The 14,008-nt window shown below is 44.0% G+C and overlaps 1 non-coding gene across 1 annotated transcript; it reads left to right on the top strand.

Annotated features, from left to right (window-relative positions):
- The first annotated feature begins 12,586 nt into the window (after positions 1-12,586).
- On the top strand, positions 12,587-12,693 carry LOC118481459. Its single transcript, XR_004865668.1, has one exon. It is a non-coding gene; the product is annotated as a small nucleolar RNA R71 (small nucleolar RNA).
- Positions 12,694-14,008: the final 1,315 nt, after the last annotated feature.

Below are 14,008 nucleotides of genomic sequence, written 5' to 3'. Positions count from 1 at the left end.
TTGAATATCCGTGTCCAAAGATAACAAATCAAATTAAACAATTATGTGATTTTGTGTATATGCATTTTGTGTTTTCTTTTATGCATTTCGTGGTTTTGTATACTCTGGATATTCGTTATCCAAATCCTCGTAGAACCTTTCATATCTTCATATGAGGGATTCGTAGTAGGATATTCAAAAAGGTACTACCTTAAATCCTTATTGGGCTTCTACGAGATAGTCAAGACCCTTGGATTATATAGTACCATTCTATGATTCAAAAAGAGACCCTTTGAGTGGTCTAAAAGATTGATTCAGAATCTGGTTAGAATGACATATGATGATATAAGCTGAAAAGACATCTTGGTGGCCTAGAAATCATTTATTGACTCAATTAAAAAGGACCCCAGTATGGTCTAATCACAATCATCACCGGCTCGTTCATTGTTTCCTTCCTCTACACATTATAAGATGCACTACGTGACTATGCAAGGAATTACATAATTATGGATGCATACATAATTATGAAGTTCAGTGCACGGAAACCGCGGTAAGACTTATTATGTGTAAGAACCAATAGTGGCAACCATAACAAAATGTGAACAATGTAATAGAGGTACGGTGGACGCACCAATAACGCTTTATATACTTGTATATAAGTGACCCTCTCACGTTGCAAGCATGATGTTATTTAAGGTTACTAGAAGTTCAGGACTCTAACCAGTGTTGTTCGATCTTTTCAACTTCATGTCTCAAGCTCTCACAAGTTTCCTCTAAATAAATTTCGGGACGAAATTTCCTGAAGTAGGGGAGACTGTGACACCTGTGTCACTTCAGCCATCAAACAAATACCAAACCAATGAAATATTGTATTTCATACTTGGGATTTGTATAAACATGTGTATCATTTGCACATATCAACTCTTGTTCGATTTCGGGCTTTAGATCGCTTTCTGGAGGGTTATAAGCGCACTGATGCGTAAATATAACCAGTTTAATGCAACAAACACTCCGGAATAGTGACATAGGCTTAACATACCTTAAATAACCTTTACATAACTTAGAAATAAGTTTTGGAAGGTTTGGTATGCCGAAATCAAGTTTATTCGCTTACAGGGACTAAATTCGACAAACTGCGAAAGTATGCCAATTTGAACTGTAACGAACCTTCCGGAACTTGACCATAAGTTAAACATACCCTAAATATCCTTTACATAGCTTAGAAATAGGCTTTGAGGTATTCGGTGTGCTAAAATAAACTTTTTGGTCATTGAGGGACTAAAAGCGTCAAAAAGTGCATAAGTTTGCATTTTCGCGCATAACTTACGTTCTGAATACATCCGGACATCCAAAAATTTCTGTAATCATTAAAATATTTTATTTTAGTGATTGGCATGATAAAATTCCATTCGTCGCGTAATTTGGATCGTTTTTGCGTTCATTACGATTTCCGTCGTAATTATCCGAACAACGCAACCGTACGACCAAACGAACCGACATCCGAGATGTTTTAAGCATATTTTAAGATCCCTATACATTAACTTTATTTTAGAGCCTTGAAATGGGGTTAACGGGACTTAAAAGTGCAAAAAAATCAAGTTTTACAAGTGCAGGGGCCATTTTTGAAATTTCTGACTAGATTCAATGAACCTAGTCCAATTTTGAAGGGTTGATGGTTTTAACCCATGGTTTTGCAAAACCATGGGCTGGTATTTAATGGTTTATAAAATACTATGGGCCATTCTAGGGGTGCCCATGGTATTACAAAACCATGGGCACATGTGTACGGTTGAGATTAAATCACGTTTTTCGACGAACGATCTTAACGGTTCAAGGAAATCTATAAATACCCAACCCAACTTCATTCATTTCTCACATTTAATCTGATTCAAAGCTTTCTAAGTGGAAGTATATACTTCCTACCTGAAAGCGAATCGGGTTAAATCTTGCGGGGACCTTCTGTAAGTATTCTTTCGCGTTTTTCATTCGTTTTAGCGTTAAAGTCAAACTGCGTTTGACTTTCTGCATTGACCAGTTTATGGTCAATGCGAAGTTCGTTTGAACTTCATAACGTGAGCGTAATCACGATGGTTATAGTCCCTAGTGACTATACCTACTGATTTCCACGTTATCTAGGCTCAGTGACGAGTCGTAGTTTCGGCCAAAATGCGTTTCCTCGCGTATTTTGTAACCAAACTACTCTAGGGTATCAAAACCGTTTGTTTTGATACCAAACCTGTTTTCTAACCTTACTAACCTTACAAGGTGTGTCCCCCTCTAGTTGGGGACGGTTAGGAAGGGGGGGGGGGTTCTAGTCCATTTGTAACTACTAGTTAGGTTATTAGTTAGGTTAAATAGGTTGGTTAAGTATTTAACCCGGTTAGTTGTGTGTAGTGCCTTATGGCGGGTGTTAGGGTGTTCAGGGATCCTAACTTGCTCAGAAAAAGACCAATAATGTTAATGGCAATATTTTCATGTTCCGGGTATAGTCCGGTTGTTCGGTTGGATAGTAATCCGTTAAAGCGCTTAACAAAGCTTTTAAGTGTCGTTAATACCCTTTTTAGTGACACACCTTATTCCCGACACTTTGGAAAGTGTCTAGTAATATTTTTCTCATGTTTTGGCACTTTATTAGTTAGCTAAAAGCTGAATTGTTAATTAAAGTGCTGAGTTTTGTGCTTAGTGTATGTCCTAGGCACATCCTGTCATTGTATCTTATTCCTAGAGACGCAGTTCTACAACCCTTGTATCCCTACACTCACTATGGGTGTAGTGAAATATTTCTGGCTCATACAGGCCTTAGAGGCAATATCTGCCTGATGCTGGCTTTATCAGCATGTTCAATGGGTTATCCGTTCATAGTGCTATTGTGCTTTTGTGCATCATGTTTGTCACTAAGGTTCAGTGTGTACATAATGTAGTGACGGTATGTAAAGTATGATGCAGGAATATACAAGTATCAGAGATCAAGTAGTAGTTCATCACTAATTTCAAGTGGGCACAGTAATTAAGCAGCAATTAGTTATTAATTAAACCGTACGGATACCTGATTTAGTGAGGGTTGTCACATTCTCCCCCCGTTAGAAAAATTTCGTCCCGAAATTTTAAATTCTGCTTGTAGAAGCAGGGTTCTTGGGAAATAAGTGGGGGTATTTCTCTTTCATCCGGTCCTCACGTTCCCAGGTGTATTCAGGACCATGTCTGGCATTCCAACGAACTTTGACGAGCTTGACACTGCTCCGGCGGGTCTTGTTCACTTTCCAATCCGTAACCTCAACGGGTTCTTCAACGAAGTGGAGCGTGTCGTCAACATGAATTTCGTCGGTAGGAATGACAACGGTATCTTGCGTTGGACTCTTCCTCAAATTTGATACGTGGAACGTATCGTGAACACCATTCAGTTCGGCAGGTAGATCCAACTTGTATGCTACGGATCCAATTCTTTCCAGAATTCTGAACGGACCAATATACCGCGGATTCAACTTCCCACGCTTCCCGAAGCGTGCCACACCCTTCCAGGGTGATACTTTCAACAAAACCATATCTCCTACCTCAAACTCCAGAGGCTTCCTTTTTCGATCCGCGTAAGCTTTCTGACGGTCACGAGCCGCACTGATGCGATCTCGGATCTGTGCGATCTTATCTGTGGTTTCCTGGACCACATCAGGACCAACCAACTGTCTATCACCTGCGTCAGACCAACAAAGCGGTGATCTGCACTTGCGGCCGTAAAGAGCTTCGAATGGCGCAGCACCAATACTGGCGTGATAGCTGTTGTTGTATGAAAATTCGACCAATGGCAAATGCTTATCCCATCTACCGCCCAAATCCATCACACATGCTCTCAGCATGTCTTCCAAGGTTTGTATCGTCTGTTTGCTTTGCCTGTCGGTCTGCGGGTGAAACGCGGTGCTCATGTTCAATTGCGAGCCAAAAGCTTCTTGGAAGGATTGCCAAATCCTTGAGACGAATCTTCCGTCTCTATCAGAGATGATTGAGAGAGGTACTCCATGGCGTGTAACAATTTCTCTCATGTAAATTTCGGCCAGCTTGCTCGTATTATCCTTCTCTCTGATAGGTAAGAAGTGCGCTGACTTTGTTAATCGATCCACTATTACCCAAATAGTGTCATGGCCTTTTGGCGTTTTTGGCAACTTCGTAACAAAATCCATGGAGATTTGTTCCCACTTCCACTTGGGAATTTCCGGTTATTGCAGAAGTCCGGAAGGCTTCTGGTATTCCGCTTTAACCTTAGCGCATGTTAAACATTTGCTCACATAAACGGCCACATCGCCTTTCATCCTAGGCCACCAGTAGTAATCCTTAAGATCTTGGTACATCTTATCCGCTCCTGGGTGGATAGAGTACCGTGATTTGTGTGCCTCATCGAAAATAACCTTCCTTAAACCTCCAAACAAAGGAACCCAAATCCTTTTCTCAAAACATAACGTTCCTTCCCCGTTTGGTACCAATAGCTTCTCCATCCCACGGAGATATTCTTCTTCAAGGTTCCCTTCCTTGAGAGCTTCTTTCTGCGCGGCACGAATGCGCAAGGAAAGATCGGTCTGAATTATCATCTCTAAAGCCCTAACCCTTATGGGCTTGATCCTTTCTTTTCGACTTAGGGCATCGGCGACCACATTCGCCTTCCCTGGGTGATACTTAATCTCACAGTCGTAATCATTCAACAGCTCTACCCATCGTCTCTGTCTCATATTCAACTCCTTCTGGTTGAATATGTGCTGTAGGCTCTTGTGATCTGTGAAGATTGTGCACTTCGTACCATAAAGGTAGTGTCTCCAGATCTTTAAAGCAAAAATCACTGCGACAAGCTCCAAGTCATGTGTGGTATAGTTCTTTTCATGTACTTTCAGCTGTCATGACGCGTAAGCAATAACCTTTTGGCGTTGCATCAACACGCAACCCAATCCTTGGCGCGAAGCGTCGCAGTATACCACAAAGTCATCCGTACCTTCTGGTAGTGCTAAGATTGGCGCATTGCAAAGCTTATCCTTCAATATCTGGAACGCTTCTTCCTGTTTGATTCCCCAATCAAACTTCTTATCTTTCTGCGTGAGGAGCGTCAAAGGTTGAGCGATTTTTGAAAAGTTCTCAATGAACCTTCGATAATAACCAGCCAAACCTAAGAATTGCCGAATCTCGGTTGGCGTCTTTGGGTTTTCCCAATTCTTGATCGCTTCGATCTTGGTGGGATCAACATGAATTCCATCTCCATTCACCACGTGTCCAAGGAATTGCACTTCTCGCAGCCAGAACTCGCACTTAGAGAACTTGGCATACAGCTGTTCCTTCTTCAGCAATTCCAAAATGGCTCTAAGATGCTGTTCGTGCTCGGCCTTCGTCTTTGAATAAATCAAGATATCATCGATGAACACAATCACGAACTTATCCAAGTACGGCTTGCAAACTCTATTCATTAAATCCATGAACACTGCAGGTGCGTTTGTTAACCCAAACGGCATGACTAGAAACTCGTAGTGTCCATATCGAGTTCTGAAGGCTGTCTTAGGGATACTCTCCTCCTGTATCCTTAACTGATGGTATCCAGATCGAAGATCGATCTTAGAGTAAAAGCTTGAACCTTGCAGTTGGTCGAAAAGATCATCGATTCTCGGCAGAGGGTATCTATTCTTGATCGTCAGCTTGTTCAACTCTCTGTAGTCAATGCACATACGGAAACTACCGTCCTTCTTCTTGACAAACAAAACTGGAGCTCCCCAAGGCGAGAAGCTTGGTCGGATAAATCCCTTGTCTAACAACTCTTGAAGTTGTGTCGACAGTTCCTGCATCTCAGACGGAGCAAGTCTATAGGGTGCCTTAGCCACAGGCGCGGCGCCTGGAACTAAGTCGATGCGAAACTCCACTTGTCTCTGAGGCGGCAATCCAGGCAAGTCCTCTGGGAAGACTTCTGGATATTCCCTCACGATAGGGATGTCTTCGATCTTCGGTTCTTCAGCTTTCTTATCTACAATGTGTGCCAGAAAGGCAGCACATCCCTTCTGTAAGCATTTTCGCGCTTTCAAGCAGCTGATAATCCTCAACGGCGTATCACGCTTTTCTCCGTGAACCACAATGGTCTCACCATCTTCGGTTGGGATACGAACTACCTTTTCGTGACAAACTATCTCAGCCTTGTTGCCTGATAACCAATCCATTCCTACCACCACGTCGAAGCTTCCCAACTGGACTGGTAGTAGATCCAGAGCAAACTCACGCTCTCCCAATTCGATCACACAACCTCTGATAACTTCATTAGCTTCTACCAACTTTCCATTAGCCAATTCGATCGAGTACAGAATATCTAATTTACTAGCGGCTAAACCAAGCATATTCTTAAATTCTAACGACACGAAGCTATAATCGGCGCCAGTATCAAATAAAACGGATGCATAGCATTGGTTTACAGGGAACGTACCAGTAACGACATTGGGATCCTGGTGCGCCTCCCTCGCTTCCATGTTGAAAACCCTCCCGCGGGCTTGGTTCAACTCTGGGCAATTCCTCTTGTAATGCCCAAGATCACCACAGTTGAAGCATCCGGGCCTTTGCCCATTTCCACCACCATTTCCAACTTGATTGTTCCTCTGGTTACGATTCACAGCGCCCGCTTGATTAGCATTGTTGACTCTATTCCCATCACCTCCATTGTTCCCTTGTGGGCGATTTCCATTTCCGCCCCGGTTGGTGTTTCTGTTTCCAAAACCTCCCTGGCCTCTCTGGCCAGCTATGGCCCAACAAGAATCCTTCAAGTGGCCAGTCTTTCCACAAGCTTCACAAACTTTCAAACCACAACGGCCAGAATGGTGGCGCTGGCAGGTATTACGCTTGGGCTGGGTGCCCATGTATCCTTTTCCTTTCTTCCCACTGCCAGCTGTAACCTGAGCTGGCGTGCTTGGTTCCCCTTTCTTATCCACACTGGTAGTGCCTTGCTTGAAGTTCAAAAACTTCCGCTTGTTACCTCCTGATGACTCCACATGAGTCTCTTTCTTCTTTGGCTCATCTTCATCAAACTTGTTCAGGCGAATAGCTTCCTCTGTGAGAGCCACGCTCAAATCAATCGCCTCAGTAATAGTCGCAGGCTTGGAGGAGGTCACCATGCTTATGATTTGAGGAGCTAATCCCCAAATGAAACGTTCAATTCTCTTGAACTCAGGAGTGACCATGTAGGGTACCACATGCGACAGGTCGTGGAACCTCTGAACATATTCTTCTATCTTTGGACCTTCCATCTTTAAATGCCAGAATTATGTTTCCAATCTTTGGATTTCAGCGCGGGAACAGTACTTTTTGCGCATAAGTTCCTTCAGTTCGGTCCAGGTCAGCGCGTAGGCAGCAGCTTCACCAAGTGTCTGTACTTGCAAATTCCACCAAGATAGGGCTCCATCCAAGAATAGCCCAGAGATATAGGTGACTTGCTGATCTAGTGCGCATTTGCTCATGCGAAGAACAGATTCAGTTTTCTCAGCCCAACGAACAAAGGCGACAGCACCTCCTGTGCCATCAAAGTTGACTGGCTTGCAGTCTAGAAACTGCTTGTAGGTGCACCCTGCACGTACAGTTTAACATGTGAATGGCATTAGCGTCTTTGCTATAGATATCCAATTAGGTCATGGTATGTCTAAATGACTTAGTGTTACCACGAGGTGGGTTGTTGTTGTTGCCAGTGTTGCCTGAGTTGCTTCCACTAGTCCCTCCTTGAGAGGCGGCGTATTGTGTGATGGCAGCAGCAATGATTTGCTGGAGTTCTGCCTGAGTGGTAGGCATCTGCGGTTGTTGACGTCTCGGCGGCATCTTCTAAAGATGTGTTTACGTCGGTCAGGCCATAGTAAAGCGCACGTATATAATAATAGTAATAGTACATAACATCTCATGTTATCAATATATCATTCACATATCATCTCTTGTCACAAATATCATTCACACAACATCCCATGTCATCAAAACATAAATAATCAATCAAGCATCAAATATGATGAGAATACTGCGATTGCCATATATCGAGACCACATAGTAAGTGTATCGGTACATCACAGTGTCATACAATCATCAATCAACTAGGGGCTACATCACCCCTATCCAAAAACTATATCAAATCAGTGTCACTACATCCCATGTACAAAATCACAAAAGTCATAATCAGAAAGTAGTCTCCAAAAATGTTGTGCAGTCAAAAGCAATCGCTGTCTTCTCGCCAACGTCTACTCAAACGGTACTGGTGAGCTCTATACGGATGGCGGTGGAGGAGGGGGAAAGTGAGTGTAAAACAAACGACGCAACTGGAGCCAGTCCTCCTCCATGGCTCTCTGAGTACGAATGAAAGAAGCAACCTGCTGCTCTAGTGCAAAGAGGCGTGCAGCATAATCTGGGGGTATAGGTCGAGAAGGCTGCAAAGGAGAGTGGGTCTGACCCTGGCACTGACACGGCGGCGGCTGAGCTCTCTCCAGCTCCTGAATGCGCTATGTGTGTGCCTCGTGCTGAAAAACAAAAGACATCAAAACGTCCTCAATAGTGTGCCCGATGGTAGGGGTCAGTCGGTGGCATAACAGGCGGTGATGACCAAAGGAACGGCTCACTGGTGGGATCAAAAGGAGCCACACGAAATGGAGAAACAGGGGGTATAACAGGTGGAAACTGTGGCATGAAGGGAACAGACGTCGGCACATGCCCAAAGGGATGGGCCGAAGATCCCTCTCCAGGTCGCGCTGGAGGTGTAAACTGAGGAAATGGAAAAGAGAAATCAATGTGTCGTGCATCAGTGATGTGAGGGGGGATAGGTGGAACATCATCATCAGCAGGAATCTACCCGTGCTGTGCGTGCTCATCTGGTGGATCCATGTGTGCCGCGAACTGTGTATGCTCGGGCTCTAGTGGAACGGGATCAGGTGGGGGAGCAACAAAAGGGTGAACGGGTGCATCAGCAACAAGTGGGTGATCAACATGATCGGCAGCAATGACATGATCGCCCTCCAACAATGGAGCATCCACAGGGTGATCATCTACAGGTGGGTCAGCAAACACCGGCTCAATAGGCATGCCAACATGAACGGGGTCATGCTCGAGCACAGGGTCTAGAGCGGCTGCATGCTCAGGGGCGATGGCAGGCTCGGGATCATCAAAAGCCATCTCAAAGTCAAACTCGGGGTCGATGTGATCCACTGGGCCAGCTGGGTCGACTGGATCCTCCATAGGCTGATCCATAGGTACAAACTCTATATCCTGATCCGGGTCGAATCTCGGGGGAAAGATAGGATCAGAATCCTCCACATCATCATGGTCGAAAGCAAAGCTAGGTATAGGGGAAACAGAGGATGCCTAGTCAGGATCTGAACCATGTGAAAAGTGCTGTGTGCTCAGAGTGTGGGAAGGTGTGGAGGCCACAGACTCGAAGGAGTCTGGAGCAGGTGAGTGTGCAGGTGACTCCACAGCTGGAGCATCTGCAAGCAGTAAAAGTCCTCCGTCGGCTATGAGGGCCTCGCCCTCCTCATCGTCCTCTAGGAGATCATCGTCATACAGCTCAATATCACCGTCAGCCTCGGCGTCAAGAAGTAAATCGTAGGCAGGGTAAACAGCTAAGGGTATGGGAGCAGGAATCTCCACTAACGGTAGGTACTCAACAAGAGAGCCATCGGCGAGCTCATCAGCCTCGTCAGGTAGCGTGAAGGGCTGGAAGTCGTCCTCATCCGTGCTAGAAACGTCCGACGTGTGCACCTCATGCTCTGAAGATGCTAGGTCATCAGATACTGTAGGTCTGGGTCCTGTGGTGTCTGAGTCGCCTGTACCGGGCGAGTCCATGAGTCTGTATCATAAACACAAATATGCACAAACAATCAGTCATACAATCAGGCAAACACATTAGTCACCAAGTAAGATATCACATAATTTTCCTAGTCCCACTAGCCTCCCAGTCTCCTAGACTGACACTCCTAGTCCCACTAGCCAAATTCCTCCCAGTCTCTAAGAGTGCTCTATCATCCACCTCGACCTCTTAGATCGAGCCTCGGCCTCCAAGACCGAGCCTCAGTCTCCAAGACTGAGCCTATTCTCCCTAGTCTTACTAGCCTTCTACCTCGATCTCTTAGATCGAGCCTCGGTCTCCAAGACCGAGCCTCAGCCTCCAAGACTGAGCCTACTCTTCCTAGTCTTACTAGCCATCTACCTTGATCTCCTAGATCGAGCCTCGGTCTCCAAGACCGAGCCTCAGCCTCCAAGACTGAGCCTAAAAATAAATAAATAAAATGTGCTCAACATTTGTTTGTAAAAACGTTTTGGATCTGGACTTAAGTGGTATGTAGTAAAAATGTTTTCGTGAGAGCCCTAGTGATCATAATCTAGACTCGAGAAGGAATCCTAGTTCGCTATGATCAGAGCTCTGATACCAAGCTGTCACACCCTGGCTTTGCGGAAGCGTGGTTAATTTGGTGTGACTTCTTAATACCATAGCTTAACCATAACAAAGCTATATGAATAAAAACCATGCAAGATCATCCATTCAATTAAGTTTTAAAATCCAAAAACAACAACATTGTTTTAACGATAACACAACCTAACGACATAAACATTGTTCAACAAACACAAACATCAACATAACACAAACACAGTTTAAGGACTGTGACTTGTCCAGGAAAGAGTCACATTCCCTAAACCCGGATGACCTCGTGCTGGTGCAGCGGGAAAACGTGCCATACCGTGCCAGATCCTTTAATTCCCTGAAATACATGTAAGTTGAAAAATCAACAATAATGTTGAGCGAGTTCATGTGTAAGTGAGTAAATAAACCTTTGTATTTATCAAAATCCTGGTATGTAGCAAATAAGAAAAAAGAGATCACCAATGGTTTGTGATGTGCGTGTAGTGTAATATATTTTTGATGTATATTTAAGCCCCTTTTTACACTTTTAGCCAAGTTTTAAATTTATAAAACACGATATTCACTAACACTAAACACACATATGGGCAAGTGCACCCATCGTGGACGTAGTATAGTGTTGGTAAGATACCGAGGTCGTCCAAGGACACAAGAGCTTTTAATACCGGTTTATCCTCAACGTCTAATCAAATCGAAAAGTGAGAAAAATGTTTTAATCTAAGAAAATAAAAACTAACTAAATGCTGAAAAATAAAATAAAATAAAAACAGATAGACAAGATGAATCACTTGGATCCGACACGTGTATTAGTATAACCTTTGATTATTTTCGCACTTTTGCACTTGTTTAAGAGATTATCTTAGTTATTGTAGTAGGCCCCTCTTTTGAAGGCGACGTTACCCTCAACCCAGTAGTTTGAGTCAGCAAGGATACAATCCTGAAGGGTCGGATTATTGAAAGATAATGAATTAAGTTATTAATGCAAATTGTGGTAGGCCCCGCTTTCGGCGGTGACGTTACCCTCGGCTAAGTAGTCTGAGTCAGCAGGGATACAGTCCTAAATAGCCGGGTTATAGTATTAATAGTAGTTAACTTATGAGGGGGTCAAAGAGTTTGGATCCCCGCCATCCAATACCTATGGGCATTGAAGGAGATCCTACTAAACTTGACCCAGGTCCCAAGCAGGACCTCTAAACGCTGAACAAGGGCAAGACCCTTACCAAACCGTTCCCTTAACCCCCGACCAGGTAGCCAACATACCTCCATATAGACCGTGGAGATATGAATGGTGAAAATCTTTTATTTTATATAGACAGTAAAATAACGCCAAGACACCACGGACAAACGATAAGGAAAGATCACCTTCAACATAAGTAACTAGTTATTAAAGTCATTAATACAAAACCAAATAAAAAGTGCAAAAGATTAAAAATAAAAAGTATTATACTAAACACTTGTCTTCACCAAGTGATGTAAGAGACTTAGGCAAACATGGCCTTGATTGTCAAGAACTCTTACGATCAATCTTGGATCCCGAGACGACTCACACACTCTACGATGGACAATGGATGATGGTGGTGGATGATGGTATTATGGTGGTGGTGGGTGGTGGATGAAGTGTGAGAGAGGTGGTGTGCCAAGGGATGAGATACAGTATCTTCGAGCCTTTCTCGTCCACTTTGTTGTTGAGTGAAATTTTGTGACTCATTTCTTGGTTGCTGAAAGTTTGTTCGTTGGGTTTGTTGGTTACTACTATTGCCGGGTTCCCTCCAACCAAGGTTTGGGTGGTTTCGCCATCCTTGGTTGTAAGTTCCCGCTGGGGGACCCGACGGCCTAGGTCTATTATCAATGTAGTTTACCATTTCTTGTTGATCGTCTGTTTCTTTCATGCAACTCCAATTTTCATGTGACCCACCACACCCTTCACAAGCCATAACCGAGACTGTTTTTGTCATTTCCAATTTTTTTATTTTTGAAGAAAGGGCCTCGATTTGGGCTTGTAAAGAAGTGCTTTCATCGACCTTATGGGCACCCGGGGCGATAGACTTATTTCCCCCGGGGGTGTGCCATTGAAAATTGGTTTGAGCAATTTCCTCAATTTGATTATATATTTCGTGTGGGCGTCGATTACCTAAAAGTCCCCCGGAGCTAGAATCAAGTGTCTGCCTAGTGTGTGGCAACAATCCATTATAGAAAGTGGATACTTGTTGCCATATTGCGAGGCCGTGATGGGGACACTTGCGTAATAGCTCCTTGAACCTTTCCCAAGTTTCATATAAGGATTCCCCGTCCTCTTGTGAATATGTATTAATTTCAGTCATTAACTTAGCAGTTTTAGCGGGAGGGAAATACTTATATAGAAATTTTTGGGCTAGTTCATCCCAGGTGTTTACCGATCCAGCTGGGAGGGCGTTGAGCCAAGCTTTCGCTCGGTCTTTTAGTGAGAAGGGAAACATACGGAGGCGGATGGCGTCGTTTGATGCTCCATTGATCCGAAAGGTATCACATATTTCCAAGAAATTAGTTATATGTAGATGGGGATCCTCGTCCGCAAGCCCATGGAAGGTTGCGGAGTTTTGGAGCATTTGTATCAAATGCGGCCGGAGTTCGAAGTTATTAGCTTCGACATTCGGAGCATTGATAGCGGCGCCTAGATTACCTACGGTGGGTCGTAGATAATCCATAAGGGTACGTTGGTCCGCCACTGGAGGTGGATCACCCGAAACCTTCTCTTGGTTTTTGGCTTTTAACCTTTTTCTGAGAAAGCGTTCGGGTTCTTCTAGTGGTTCTTTTATGTCTTTATTGGAACTGGAGCTCATACACTACGTAAGGTTGGCGTCGGGTTCCAAGTCCTGCAATAAAAACAGAAAAGAATGTTGGTCAGAAGGTTCACCACGGCCCCGTGTTGAGCGAACACGGCCCGTGGTCGGAGTTTCAGTGATTGTTTCCCAAATCCCCAGTTACTGGAAGTTGGACACGGCCCCGTGTTGCATCGGCACGGCCCCATGGTCAGCCTTCTGTAACTTGGAAAACAAAAACTGCCAGTAACAATGCTGGGCACGGCCCGTGTCCGACCAGGCACGGCCCCGTGCTGAGCTCTGCAGAAGCTGAAAAATTAAGAAAAATCCTAAAAATTAAAAAGAAAAATAAAAATATGATTAGGCCGTTGATTCCTAACTTTCTTAAAATCCTTGTGTCCCCGGCAACGGCGCCAAAAACTTGATGTGCGTGTAGTGTAATATATTTTTGATGTATATTTAAGCCCCTTTTAACACTTTTAGCCAAGTTTTAAATTTATAAAACACGATATTCACTAACACTAAACACACATTGTCACACCCCCAAAATCCACCTGCGGAGTACCACCGCGTGGGAGCGTGACTGACCAGGATCAAGCCATCAATCATATTGAACATAGCATAATATAAATAAAGTAATTCGTAAAACTCCATTCAATACAATTGACGTTTCAAAACAATCATAGTATCAGTAGCGGAAGCATAAGTAAATAACCCAAGTAAACCATAAGTTCAATTATTCGAAATGTTTAAACATAGCGTTCTTAACCCACGGCCCACAACGTCCCGCTCCTCCAGTGCAAGCTCCATAAGTACCTAAGGTCCTGCAAGGCATGCAGCAGAT

This window comes from Helianthus annuus, chromosome 8, assembly GCF_002127325.2.
Source record: "Helianthus annuus cultivar XRQ/B chromosome 8, HanXRQr2.0-SUNRISE, whole genome shotgun sequence".
In the NCBI taxonomy this organism is placed as follows: Eukaryota; Viridiplantae; Streptophyta; class Magnoliopsida; order Asterales; family Asteraceae; genus Helianthus; species Helianthus annuus.
This window is presented reverse-complemented; position numbering and strand designations above follow the sequence as displayed.